Here is a 5,963-nt window from a genome sequence, read left to right as displayed (position 1 = left end):
ATATTCTTCTTCTTAGTGTTCGTTTCCCCGAGTGGGGCATAGTGCCGCAATCCCTAAAAATAATGATATATTATATAGAGGACCACACAAAAAAATTTAATACAAACGTTTCTATTAGATTAATTCGGGGAGAGTTGTAAATAACATTGCAATGAATATAGAGTCAAAATCATATGATACGCATATGACACGGAGAATTCTCAATTATGTAGAGAATTCTTAATCTGAATAGGCTATTACCTCATATTAAAATATTGTCTGCATTTTTATTTGAAGTATTAGAACTCGACCTCCAAACTTATATAAATAAAGGATCATGTGCTCTACGTTGTACACTCGCCCTTTTACTGCAGCTGCTGCATATCCCTGATATCGCGACCGTAGGTGTCAAGAAGAAAATAAATAGTATAAGAAATTTACTATTTATTAGTAACCCAAAACCTATTAATACTTACGATTTTAAAAAATATTTTTTGTCATAATATTTCATTCATTGAGAACAAAAGCAATACAAAGCTTTATAAAAATCCAAAAAAATTTATAAGTGTTAATGTCAATTAACATGTCACACCCACAATCTTCAAGCTACTGAACAATAAATCACTAAACCGTCTATGATACTCAAAAAATTGTTGCTAACAATCAAACAAGAAACCTGCAGACAAAGACGATGTTAGCAACAAATTGTTCATACGTCAAAAGCTGTTGTTAATTGCCAATTTATAAATTGTTTAAATCTTAATAGCCAACAACAATAAAACAAACAACAATTTCATTCGGTTTTTTTTTATTTGCTTGGCATGTTTCATTAATGAAAAATCAATGTGAATCAAATTTTTGCTATGTCTTCAATTGTTTTGCGGACTCTTGATATGTGGACACATCAACAATGCCTCAGGCCAAGCGGATTTTTGTTTCCGTTTAAACTACTTAATTTTGAAATCTTAATCTTCATGTTTCATTTCTGCAGTAATTGCTTTGCTTTGTTTACTGTCTCATCAGATTACTTCATTGTTTTGACATTGAGTAGGTCAAAATTTGCAATATTTATTTTTAAACTCCATTATGCCATTTTATTTTTTTAAATATAAGAGTTTAAAATTGATTAATTACAGTTCAAACGCATTTAAAGTATTTCACTGTTATAACTGTCACTTCCATTCACAAAAAAAAAAAAAAATTAAATTAAATATTGTATGAAATTTCATAATGAAATTGTAAAGTATGGTTTTCTATAACAATAAGCTAAAAATGAGTTTAGAGATATATAAAATAATGCAATTTTCTTTCTAGATTTCTATAAAAAAATGAGATTTTAAGTTAATATAAAACCACAATACTTACTAATTAATATTTTGTATACAGAAATACTGTATACTGGAATACTGAATATTTTTACAACAGAAAGAAATAGACCTGGTCTTTAAAGGAATTTTGCCTTCACCCCACAACCACTTCCAATAAGCCATCTGATTTTTATAGAAATTATCACAGTTCTACACTTCTAATGAAACTGATTGAAGCATTGCGACCATGTTAAATCTCTTGTACTTGGAATTAAACCTTACCAAACAGGAGACACTAATTATCTTAGTTATGGCAAGGTATCCTTCTTCAGTAGAACAGAGTTAAGGTTGCTGATGGAATATTTAACAGGTCACCACTGACTACGTTATCACCTTCACAAAATGGGTCCCTCGGAATATATAGACTGTCGACTCTGCCTAGAAGCACACGAGACTTCCAGTCACATTCTCTGTGACTGCCCAGCCTTGATCTGGACTAGGAGGAGGTCACTGGGTCGAGAACTACTTTCCCCTTCTAACATTAGGAGATCCTCTGTTCGGTCCCGGTGCTCCCCTCCCTTGAGAGCTGATACCCTGTTTATTTCTATTTATATTATCTTAAATAAAAGCTAAAGTATTAGTTGCTTCGAATTTCATCATATCACAGGGGGATTGAAGTTCCCGGTTCAGCATTTTCCTGAATAATTACGAGGAATGTGAAGCTCTTATTCGCTAACAAGCACAGGCGACATTCAGTTGTTGGATAACCTGAAAACAATTTCAGCTCAAATTTTAATTTCAAATAATAATAACAAAGATCTTATTAAATACGCACTTTCTCAGTATGTTTGTTATTGTATGTTTCGCAGCATGTTAACGGCTTAGCTGTTGTTTATTTACATTTGACATAAACGACATGACATATTTCAAATTTTGCTAATTTCCCTTGTGGGAAATATAGTTTTAAGGGTTGCATTCGACATTGTTTTTTTTAAATGAACTGATTTATTGATAATCAGCTCATTTAAATAAAGGCACTTTGTGTGATAAATCATCCTCATTAGTGGATTTAATGGGCAAAACCGCCTAAATGGACAATGTGAATGTGCCATTACTTTATTTTTAAGTAAGTTCAAAAGTCAAAGTAAGTGAGTTAAAATTCACTTAGTAAGTTACGCTAACTAAGTATATAATGGAAATTAAGCAATGCGTTTAAACAAATGTAATAAATCCAAAACATAATTCATTGGAGTGAAAATAAAATTGTAAAAAAAATTAATATAAATGCAGAATGTCATAGAAAACTTTAGTTAAATAAAGTGTTTCATCACAAAAATCCTCAGTATTCTTAATCTAAATAGTTGCAGTCATTTACAAACTAGCATAACAATAAATATTCTTTAGCTTAATGTCTGTCAAATTAGTTTCTCTGTTTAATTGACTCTGGAATTTAAATTTTATTGACTCAAAAAAAAGAATTTTTTTTGAATTATTAGTCATTTTCTTAAAAGACTAGCCGGCATTATCTTTTGTCTCCAACAGGCATCTCTAAATCGATTGGAAAGATACCACACAGTTTTCTTTGATTACCTAGTAATATTAAAATAAATTGTTTTTCTATTAATATTATAATCTTGCAAATAACTAACTCTGTTTCTCAAGCATGTTTAAAAAACAATCGCCTGAACGTATTTTATAATTTTTTTGAAAAAGAAACTTAAAAGTAGGCAATATTTTCGTAATTACTAAAGCATAAGTTCAGTCGCATACAAAAAAGAGCAATGTAAGATTTAAGCTTTTCATATGAGCTTTTGAAGATTTCAAATTTTTTGTTTGTTGGATATGACTTATACATACCCTATAATTTCCAAATAGATATATGTGTAAAAAATTGTTTATCTCTATAATGGGGTTTTAAATTTGTCCAACTATTATTCCATCAAATCAATCGAGAACTTCCTACAATCTTCAACTTTATACTTCAAACATATTTTTTTAATATATATTAAATATCGAAGTTTTATCATCTTTATGTCAAAAAACCTAGTTTTCGTTTTTTTGATTAAAAACAAAAGAAAATATAATATCTTCCAGAAATATTTTCTTAATAGTTCCAATTGTTATATATATGAGATTCTAATAGTGAAATAATATGAAATTTTTATATGTTGTATGTGATATATATAAATATATAATATATTTGAAATGTAATATAATATGTAATATATGTAATGTATATATAGTGATACTCCTAGTTCTGTGGTAGCACAATAGGCCATCATTTGAGCTCAACCGGACTTTTTGGAAACAGGGCCGCCACCCCAACCTACCTACCTACCTATTCCTATTTAGAGCATATACCACTTACAATACTTATAAACACTCTCTGATTTGGCGATGAGACGCATTTCAGTTCATAATGTTTTCTATTGACTTTATGTGAATTAGGTCAATTCCCCGAAAGAACTAATTTTGCAATGTTGTCTTGAATGAAAACACTTCTGTTCAGAAACAAATGCATATCTTTCATTGCCGGAGCTAGTATCACTTGATGTGACACACAGCACTTCCAATATTTACACAGTCATTAATTTAAATATGACTCTTTTGCTCGCTTATACCGCTTGGAGGTGTCGATATCACAATCTGATCTAACAGTAGAGCCATTCTGCTCCACTTCAATGATTCGCCGAAGTGTGCTGACATCTAACTTTCAAAAAATGTGTACAACCCATCTTATGCTTTGACTAAACGGATGATTTTTTCGCTGTAACATATCTTCTCCAGTTTAATATTGCCATGAACTTTAAAGTTGTCGTCTCCAACTTTCCAGATTCCACAACTATTTTTATTTATTTTTTCTTTAAAAGTTAAAAACTGCATAAAGCCTTTAACTTTGTAGGTACTATATTTTTACTATGTATTATATAGGGTAGTTTTAGTACCTTTCATGTTTAAAACAGTTATTATTTCTTAATAATAAACTATAAAAAAATATTAAAATTCAGTGCCAAAATTTATGGAAGGATGCATTCAATTTGGCAATAGGCGAATTTTTCATAAAAATCCATAAAAATAGTAAAATGGATCATTACTAAGAAACTGAAACGTACTAATCAAACAATATAAAATCTAACTCACTTATATTATATATCGACAGACGCTACTGTATATCGAAACAAAGAGTCGAATGGATAATGCACTGATTTACAAAGGAATATCTATGGTAAGGGTATGTCATCAATGAAAATGTTACTAATTGAAACTGATTAGTCACATTATTACCTTGAGTTGTCTATTAATATAATAAAATATAATTTACTGAATTTTGTGTTGTGTTTTCCAAGGACAGATATATGTTATTATTTCTTCTTTATTATAGCAATTTAACAATTTAGGTAAGCACATTTACAATGACTCATCCATATTTGAAATAATAAATTTTAAATTTTGAAATAAGAACTCTAATCGTACCAAATCATTGGAGTTGGAAAATATAACGTAACAGTTAGTCTTACCACTGATTATAAAGGAATTAATAGAACTAGTATCGTCACATAGAATACATCTAAGCGTTTGTGATTTTTAATGCGTGTTTAAATATATGAAATATATTGGGCAAGTTTGTCAAATCGACTGCATTTAAAAATATCTTAACGATGATATTTAACTAATACTAAGTAACTCTTTTCAGGTTGTAACTTTTCAAAAACATTTATTTCGCACAACTCTTCACAATTAATATTTAAATTTTATATATTTCAACTTTATATAAGTCCAATAATGAGTCACTTGCGTTAAATGAAAACCGAACTCAAGTTTGCTTAATTATTTGAGATACGTATATGTGTTGTGAAAATTTAAAAATAAAAGATACATTAATAGCCTTTTAATGCTTTTCCGATATACAAGCAACAAGACATGAACACTAACACGATATATATAAATAAAGCCATTAACTTAAGTAATTTTAGTATTATTATTTAACAAAAATAAATTTCATTAAATAATTTTTAATAGAAAAAATCAACTTAGAAATCAGTTATACTTTATACTATTATTTGCAACAAATTAATTTTATTTATATTTTTTACGTATTTTAAAGAGTTCCCCGAGTTATAGTTTTATAGGTCAAGGTTAATGAAATAACAAAAACAAATAGCCATCAAGAAAAATTTTATAAACAAACTGAGAAAAACACAGCTTAACAAAATTGTTGGCTGCCGTACTAATCAAACAATATAAAATCTAATTTAAATGCACATCTACGCACCTTTATTTACAGTTAACAAACATTATTATTAATAAAGATACTTCGGACAGAAGTTAAAACCTCGTTTATGAAAAGAGAAACAACAATTTTTTTTTTTATTTTTACGCATGAAGGCACGCTAATCTGTAAGCGTTGTCTTCAGAGATTTACGCACAAATATTTTTATGTGTCAGATTTGTAAGTACTTTGGTGGCCTATGATGCGTGAATGCGTTTCAAATTTAGTTAACATTTTTACATAATAAATCATCTACTCTTTATCTGATATTATTGAGATGCAAGACAACAATTTTGACTGCCTTTGCTCAATGAGATTTTCATTATTGGCATTATTGGCATTCTTTCTGCGTCCCTATACTTAACCTTTAAATTACAAGAAGGCCAATTCGGTTAGGCCTAATTTTA

The sequence above is a fragment of the Teleopsis dalmanni genome, chromosome 1 (genome assembly GCF_002237135.1).
Source record: "Teleopsis dalmanni isolate 2A chromosome 1, ASM223713v2, whole genome shotgun sequence".
Lineage (NCBI taxonomy): Eukaryota > Metazoa > Arthropoda > Insecta > Diptera > Diopsidae > Teleopsis > Teleopsis dalmanni.
This window is presented reverse-complemented; position numbering follows the sequence as displayed.